Here is a 9398-nt window from a genome sequence, read left to right on the forward strand (position 1 = left end):
AAGTCATTGATTGTGCAAAATTCAATCATTCTATCCCCAGATTCATTTCTGTCCCCAAGTCCATGTTCTCCAACTACTGATTCTTCTTCCCTGTTCCCAACTTTTGCGTTCCAGTTGCCCATTATTATCAATGCATCTTGATTGCATGTTTGATCTATCTCTGCCTGTAAGTATTAGTAAAATGAGTTTAATTGGCATGGGACATTATGAATCCTTAGATCATATTATCTATTATGCTTGAGATGAAAAGATGAGGAAAAAATGGATCTGTTTTTACAGCTAAAAAGGCCATTTCTAGATCTGTGTTGAAATACAATATTGTGAGTGACAGGATAATCCATGTACATACAAGGAAGACCTGTTAATAACACTATCATTCAAATTTATGGACCTATAATAAGAGCCAAAGAGGAGAAAATAGATGATTTACATCAACTGCTATAGTCAGAAATCTATTGAACATGTAATCAAGATGCTTTAATAATAATGGGTGAATGGAATTTAAAAGTTGGGAATCAGGAAGGTGGATCAGTGGTCAGAAAGTATGGACTTGGTGATAGAAATGAGGCTGGTGATAGAATGATAAAATTCTGTACAATCAAAGATTTGTTCATAGCAAATACATTTTGTAAGAAATATAAACACAGACTATACATATGGATTACACCTGATGGGATTCACAGGAATCAGATTGATTACATCTGTGGAAGGAACCATTGGAGAATTATATCAGCAGTGAAAAGTGAAAACTAGGCCTGGTGCTGATTGTGGAACAGACAGACCATCAACTTCTCATATACAAGTTCAAATTAGAACTAAAGAAGGGTAAATCATATCCACAGGAATAAAAATTGACCTTGAGTCCATTTCCCATGAATTTAAAAACCAACTCAGGAATATGTTTGAGGCTTTGAACACTATGAACGAAGATTAGATAAGCTGTGGGAAGATATCAAGAATATTATTCACGAAGAATGCAAAAAGTCATTTCTAAGAAGGAAGAAGAAGAAAAGACCAACATGAATGTCAGAAGAGACTCTGAATATTGTACTAGAGAGTGCCAAGAAGCCAAAGCAAAGGGAAAAAAATCAAGAAGTTAAGAAGCTGAATAGAAGAATTCAAAAAGCTGCTTGGGAAGCAAGGCAAAATAGTATAATGAAATGTGCAAGCAGCTGAAGTCAGACTATCAAAAGAGCCAAACTCAATCAGCATGTCTTAGGCTGAAAGAAATAAAGTATAAATTCAAGTCACGAGTTGCAATGCTTAAGGATGCTGTGGCCAGGATATTGAATGATTCCAGAAGCACTGAAAGTAGATGGAAGGAGTATACAGAGTCATTGTTCCAAAAAGAATTGTCTGACAAAGAAGAATTTCAAGAAACAACAGATGAGCATGAGGCAATGGTGATGAAGGAGGAAGAGCAGGCTACTATGAAGGATTTGGCAAAAAAATAAAGCCCCAGGAAATGATGAAATATCAATTGGCGTATTTCAGCAAACAGATAATGCCCTGCATGTGCTCACTAAGTTGTGCCAAGATATCTGGAGGACAATTACTTGGCCAACTGACTGGAAGAGATCTATATTTATTCCCATTCTAAAAAAAGGTGACCCAACAGAGCGTGGAAGTTATCTAACAATATCACTAATATCACACACTAGCAAAATTCTGCTGTAGATTATCCAAGAAAGACTTGAACAGTTGTCAATATATTGACAGAATAAAAAAAAATTAAAAACATAAGCTTTGATTTGTTTTTTAATATTTTATATGATTGTTTCTACAGCAACACAAACTATACATTGCTGATTAAATAATCATGAACATACTGAAATAGTTTAGAATTTGCAGCTTATAATATTCTTATAATAGTGTGGAATACATTTTGTTTCTATCAACCCTAAACACTGTATGACTATCCCTTTTCAAAACCAATATGAAAAAAAACCTGCCAAAAGCTCTGTTCAACTATGTTATTTGAATCACTATATCAGAGTATGAACAAATGATATCCACATATTTTTAGATTTTTAATAATGAAGGACTGCTTGTACGACTTGGCTTTAATTTTTCTTATAATACTTAACAATTGGTCATCACATTAAATTTATATTAGGTGACCCCCAGGCTCATTTTCATCTGCCTCTGTCATTGTGCACATAATTGCTTCTAATAAGCTCTTATTCTATGGAAAGTCTTACATAAATCCTTTATTGATAAAATGCATGATATTAAACCTCCACAATTGAAGAAGTGTGACCCTAATAACCTTGCAAATTTATAGGTGCTATACATTAGCAACCTTTTGCTGATAAAATGCTTGTTACTATATTGTCTTGTCAAAGTTTTTTTTTTCCTTTCAAAATCATTGCAAGTTGAGTGGACCGGGTCAACTGATTTCTTGAATGAGTTGACTCATCTTTTGCTGTATTACAAGTTTATACTTTTGAAAGAGGTGAATCACCAAGAAAAGTGAGACTTGTACATAAACTGAAGCTCATCCAAAGCAAATAAATCAGTCTTCCCTTAGCTGGGCTGCCTGCTAGCTAGTTAAGGAAGAATGGACTACACATACATAAATGCCCTCAAGTATCACTGAACAGAGAATTGAGGGAAGCTCCAGGGATGGGGAGATCTGACACAACCAATCGAATCATTCTGGATTGGAAAGGCTCAGAAAAGCTAGGAGATAGAAAATGCTGTAAAAATGCATCAAGTTAATTTCACGCTTTTCCACCTTCAACTTTTGCACAAATTAAATTTAATGCTCCTCAGCCTGAGTGGTCTGCATGCAAAATGGTGCCACATGGTTGGGGCTGATGGAGATAGAAAGGGTTCACTGTTATTTACAAAAGAGTAAGAAAATATTTGTTCTGTGAACACGAGTAGTTTTACAGTAATTAAAATGTGTTCCCCTTAAAAGTACTTATGAGAATCTTGTGCTTTATACAACATTAAAATTAAAACATTTACTGTTCTGTGATATTGAATACCAAGTTCCAGTGTCCAATTCATTTAAGCTCTCTAGGTTTGAAATTACAAACACAGTGAGCATTTTTGGTTATTAGATGCTTGTTTTAGCACTTAAAAATTTAGATAAGGGTCCATTTTGGATGACTATCTCTACATAATGCTTTAAACTCTGTGAGGCTAGCAGATGTGATGTATTTATGGTGTATCTCGAAAATCAACATTGTGGTACTGATGACATCATTCAATCAAATCTTTTAATCAGGACAAAACATTCAAAATAACCCTAGGGGAAGACTCTAGTGTCAAGGAAAGAAATTGGCAAGGTGTCATAAATATTTTGGTCATTTTACTTCACAGTTACCAAGTTCTTCCTATTCTTTAACACAATTATAACAATGTTTTCTTCCTTTCAATAAATGGAATTATGTTTTGGGCATATTATCATTTACGGGTCAGTGCTTAGAGAAAGACAATCTTCGTATGGATGTTGTTATTAAGTACCATAAAGTAGGAACAGACTCATAGCTGACCTTCCAGCAAGTTTTGAGATTGTAAACGGCACAGGAAGAATTGGCCATCTTTTTCCCACGGAGCAGATTCAAACTATATGCATTTGGGCTGGTATCTCAATTCTCTATGCCTGCACTGCAATCCCGAAGGGACCTAGTTCAAGGCCATGTGGAAGAAAGAAGGGCAATCCAATCTTGTCCCGTGTGATTAACTGCTTCTGAAAACCTGCCACAGGGTCAGCTATGGGACGGTTCTGAATCTACGGTACACAATAACAACAAGCCACAAAACAGAAGGTCAGTGAAAAACAAGAAGACCCTGGGTTAGATGGATTGGATAACTCTGAGATCAAGCCCAGCAGTGATTGGGAGGGTGGTGCTGGGCCAGACATAGTTTTATCCCAGTGTACATCAGGGTGCTATGAATTAGAGTTACTTTACAGCACATAGCAATAATAACGTAGTTCTAAATCAAGGTCTGGAGTTTGGGACGTTCCTTCCTAATAACTGCTAAGGAAAATGTTTCCCAATTGAAATATTTGTGTAGCATCTTAAAATAGTGAGTTAAAGAGAAAGTGAGGAGAATGCATTTTTGCTAAATTCTAGCATTATTCTTGTAATGCTTCTTTTCGGTAAAGCAAAAGAGGGGGTGAGAACTTTGCTTTTGTTTTTTATTTCTATTTCTCTCTCTGAAAACTTAGAAAGAATTAAAAGCATTGTAGATGTAAATAGAGACACTGAGCTTCCAAAGTTGACATCCCTGAAAAAAAAAATCTACTTTCTTCTCATTTTAATTATACTTTCTTGTTAGGACTCTGAAGGGAAAAAGATGGGCAATCTTTCCAAAACCGAATCAGCTTTGAATAAGTTCTGACCCAATGACAATGAGTTTGAGTTCTTTAAAGAGAAGAGAATGTGTTCAAAGTGTTGATTCTACTATAAGAAGGTATAAAACGGGTAAAAGGAAGTATTGTTGTTTGTTGTTTTTATGTGCCATCGAGTCACTTGCGACTCATAGCAACCCTATGTACAAGAGCTCTATACGCTCCTCTATCCTGTGCCAACCTAGCCATCTCAAATGCACTTATTCCCACCTCTCTAGTCATAGAATCAATCCATCTCATCAAAGGTCTTCCTCTCCTTCGCCGCCCCTCCACTCTGCCAAACATGATGTCCTTCTCCAAGGACCAGTCCCTCCTTGCAACATGCCCAATATATGTCAGACGAAGCTTCAGAATCCTTGACTCCAGGGAACATTCTGGCTTCACTGTCTCCAGGACAAACGTGTTTGTTCTCCTAGCAGATCATGGTATATTCAACACTCTTCTCCAGCACCATAGCTCAAAGGCATCAATTCTCTTTCTATCTAGCCTAGTCATTGTCCAACTCTCTGATGCATAGCACATAATTGCGAAGACTATAGCCCTGATCAGGTGCACCTTAGTCTCCAATCTGACATTGTTGCTCTTCAGTACTCTTGAGAGGTCCATCACAGCTGACTTTCCCAATGCAATTCATCTCTTGATTTCCTGGCTGCTGTTACCAAGAGTGTTGACCGTGGAGCCAAGTAAACGAAAACTGTTAACTATCTCAATCTCTTCACCTGATGCTGCCAATTGGCCCAGTGGTTAGAATCTTTGTTTTCTTGATGTTGAGCTTCAGTCCATATAGGGGGCTGTAGTCCTTGATCTCCTGCAGCAAGCGCTTCAGGTTCTCCTCAGTTTCAGCAAGCAGAGTTGTGTCATATGCATAACGCAGGTTGTTGATGATTCTTCCACCAATCCTGATGCCACATTTCTCTTCGTATAGCCCAGCGTCTCGGATGTTCTGTTCTGCATACAGATTGAAAAGGTATGGAGACAGAATACATCCCTGACGAACCCCCTTCTTGATTTTGAACCATGTAGTGTCTCCTTGCTCTGTTCTGACAACTGCCTCTCGGTCTGAGTATAAGTTTTGCATTAGAACAATCAAATGTTCTGGGATTCCCATTCTTCTCAGAGTCAGCCACAGCTTATTGTGATCCACACAGTCAAAAAGCCTTTGCATAGTCAATGAAGCACAGATAGACATTCTTCTGGTATTCTTTGCTTTCTCCTAAGATCTATCTAACATTAGCTATAATATCCCTAGTACCACGACCTCTTCTAAATCCAGCCTGCACATCTGACAGTTCTCTGTTGACATATTGTTCCAAACGTTTTTAGATAATTTTCAGCAGAATCTTGCTTGCATGTGATATCAATGATATTGTTCGATAATTTCCACACTCTGTTGGGTCACCTTTCTTTGGGATGGGAACAAATAGCGATCTTTTCCAGTCAGTGGGCCACCTGGCTGTTCTCCAGATTTCTTGGCACAACTTAGTGAGCACATCCAGACCAGTGTCTGTTGAAATATGTCAATTGGTATGCCGTCAACTCCTGGAGCTTTGTTTTTTGCCAATTCCTTCAGAGCAATTTGAACGTCCTCTTTCATCACCATAGGCTCTTGCTCATATGTCATTTCATGAAATTCTTTTGTGTCAGCCAATTCCTTCTGATACAGTGGCTCTGTGTATTCCTTCCATCTTCTCTTGATACTTCCTGGATCATTTAATATTCTGCCCAAAGTATCCTTAAGTATTGTCACGCAAGGCTTGAATTTGTTTTTCAGCTCCTTCAGCTTAAGAAACACTGAGCGAGTTCGGCCCTTTTGATTTTCTGACTCCAGCTCTCTGCACATTTCATTATAGTATCTTGCTTTGTCGTCCTGGGCTGCCTTTTGAAATTTTCTGTTTAGCTCTTTGATTTCTTGGTTTCTTCCTTTAGCTTTGGCTTCTCAGCGCTCTAATGCAATATTCAGAGTTTCATCTGACATCCATCTTGGTCTTTTCTTCTTTTTCAGCCTTTGTAATGATCTTTTGCATTCTTCATGGACGATTTTCTTGATATCCCCCCAGAGCTCATTTGGTCTACGCTCATTGGTGCTCAAGGCCTCAAACCTGTTCCTGAGATGGTTTTGAAATTAGAGTTGGATAGACTTAAGATCAAATTTTGGTTCCTGTGGGCTTGATTTAATTTTCCTCAACTTCAGCTTGAACTTGTATATGAGTCGTTGGTGGTCTGTCCCACAATCAGCACCAGGCCTTGTTTTCACTGCTGATATTGAGCTTCTCCACTGAGTCTTTCCACAAAGGTAATGTATTTGATTCCTACGCATGCCATCAGGTGAGATCCATGTGTATAGCCTGCGTTTATGTTTCTTATAAAAGGTATTTGCAATGAATAAATCATTGAATGTGCAGAACTCTATCGTTCTATCCCCAGCCTCATTTCTCTCACCGAGCCTGTATTTTCCAGCTACTGAACCTTCTTCTCTGTTTCCAACTTTTGCATTCCAGTCGCCCATTATTATCAGTGCATCTTGATTGCATGTTTGATCAACTTCTGACTGCAAAAGTTGGTAGAAATCTTCTATTTCCTCCTCTGTGGCTCTGGTTGTTGGTGCATATATTTGAATGATAGTGGTATTCACTGGACTTCCTTGTATGCGTATGGATATTATCCTATCGCTCATCACATTGTATTTCAGGATGGATCTAGAAATGACTTTTAATTATGAAACCAACCCCATTCTTTCTTACCTTTTCATCCCCAGGATAGTAAATCATATAATCGTCTGATTCAAAATGTCCCATGCCAAGCCATCTCATATTGCCTATACCTAGTATGTCAATATTTATGCTTTCCATTTCTTTCTTAACAATGTCCAATTTTCCTACATTCATGCTTCTCACGTTCCTTGTTCCAATCACTAGTGCCTGCTTATAGCTGTCCCTTCTCTGTATTTCCATTTCTACGATCTCAGTCTCAATTGCCATGTCTGCTAGTCCAAGCTAGTCTAAGTGTGCTCTACTGTACATAGGGTTTTTGAAGGCCTGTCTTTTTGGACGTGGATGGCCAATCCTTCTTCCTAGTCTGTCTCAATCTTTAAATATATATAATAGTATCTGACAGACAAGCATTCCACAGAAAATAACCGATAAAAGACAATCGCCCAGTTATAACAATGACCAATAGATTAAATGGTACAGCCCATCGATGCTTCTTTACTCGACCACCACTTTAAACTACACTATTTAATCCCTGTGAATTCTATAAACGTACAGAAATTATGTTAGTTATAGAACAGAGTTCAGGTCTTTCGTGCAAGGGTCACTATGATTTTGATTAGTCTTGACGACAGTTAACCACTGCTAAATGAGACTAGTGTTGTTATATCTGGAGGAACATTCTTGCACTTTGTACATCACTCTTTGTCAACATGCTGTATAAAGTAACCTGGGTTTGCTGTAATGTTGAACCTTTTGCCATTGGGATATAAAATACCAAAATTATTTTCCAATGTGGACAGTGTTTGGTGGAGTTCCCAGTTGTAAAACAGGTTTGGAAGCAAGAGTGGCATCCACTTCCTAAAACATATGTCTCTGGAAACCATGAACTTGGAGAAATGACAGGCATTAGGTCTTTTATTCATAGAGTCGCTGTAAGTTGTGCTCAACTCAATGGCAATCAACAACAACAAGACTAACCCTCCTTCCCTCAGTAATTACTATTCAATAAGGTATAAGATCTCTACAAAATACAACAGAATCTCAAATACTTCATTCTTTCAGTGACATATTAGTGAAAAATGTATTCCTGTGTTGGACAAGCTTATGCATTTGCTAAAAACAAACAAACAAAGTAATATAATCCACACAAAATGTCTTTGGTAAATATTTTCTCATGATTGTATTATTTTCTTTTTTCCAAGTTACAACTTAAAATTTCATATCCAAAGTTTATGTTTTTCTTTGCAGTATCTCTTCATCTCCTAGGATCTCTTAACTCCTCTCTTTTTTCTTCTTCATTCCCCAACATTATTCTTCCACATAGGCTGGTAACCCTCTTTGTCACCTTCTGGAAAACTATTCACATAAGTTTCTGTAAAACTTTTTTTTGTTTCTCCCAGAAGAGATGCTCCCACAACAACACAAAAACTCCATATTTAATAGAAACCCTTAGCACTTAGCTAATTATAATGAGAGGGAGATATGGAAAATGTTCTTTCACACTATGTACAACCTCTCAAAACCTGCTGGAGGGTCAGTTATGCATCAGTTCTCACTCCATGGCATAATTGTTCTGGAGCTTTGGTGGCATAGTTTGAATGTAGTTGTGCTGCTAACGCAATCATAGTATCTCCGTAACTGTTTGAATACACCAATGGCTCTATGAGAGAAAAATTGACAGTCTCTTCCTGTGCTACTTACAACCTATGAAAATTTGGTAGTGGAACAGTCAATTCCCATGTTTCTCCTACTGGATTCTTAGGTATTCACTTTGTGCTCCTAGTATCCAGCCTAGTACCTACTCAGTCAATAATTGTTTGATAAACAAATGACGCAAAACAGAATAAATAGATAACAGAAAATATAAAAAATAATTAAAATAAGAGTATAAAAAGTGAAACCAAATTAAAAATAATCCCATCTCATTGCCTTGGAGTTGGAATCAACTCATAGCTGATCCTTTAGCAAGTTTTTGGAGACTATAAATAACAAGAGAAGAAATTGTCCATCTTTGTCCCAAGAAGCAACTGATGAATTAAAACTACCCACCATTAGGTTAGCTGCACAATTCCCCACCTACTAGGCCACCAAGAAACTTAAGAACATAAAATGCTGTATATTGTAAATTACTTCCTATGGGGAAGATGGCAGGCTGTATTTAGGGAACAACCTGAAGCTGTTGTTGTTGTTATTATGTGCCGTCAAGTCGTTTGCGACTCATAGCTACCCTATGGACAACAGCCCTAAACCCTGCTCTATACTGTGCCAATCTCATTGCCTCTGACACACCAATCCCGATTACCCCAGTCACTGAATCAATC

This window comes from Elephantulus edwardii, unplaced genomic scaffold (genome assembly GCF_000299155.1).
Source record: "Elephantulus edwardii isolate Elephantulus edwardi_28Jun2011 unplaced genomic scaffold, EleEdw1.0 scaffold00012, whole genome shotgun sequence".
NCBI classification, from domain to species: Eukaryota; Metazoa; Chordata; class Mammalia; order Macroscelidea; family Macroscelididae; genus Elephantulus; species Elephantulus edwardii.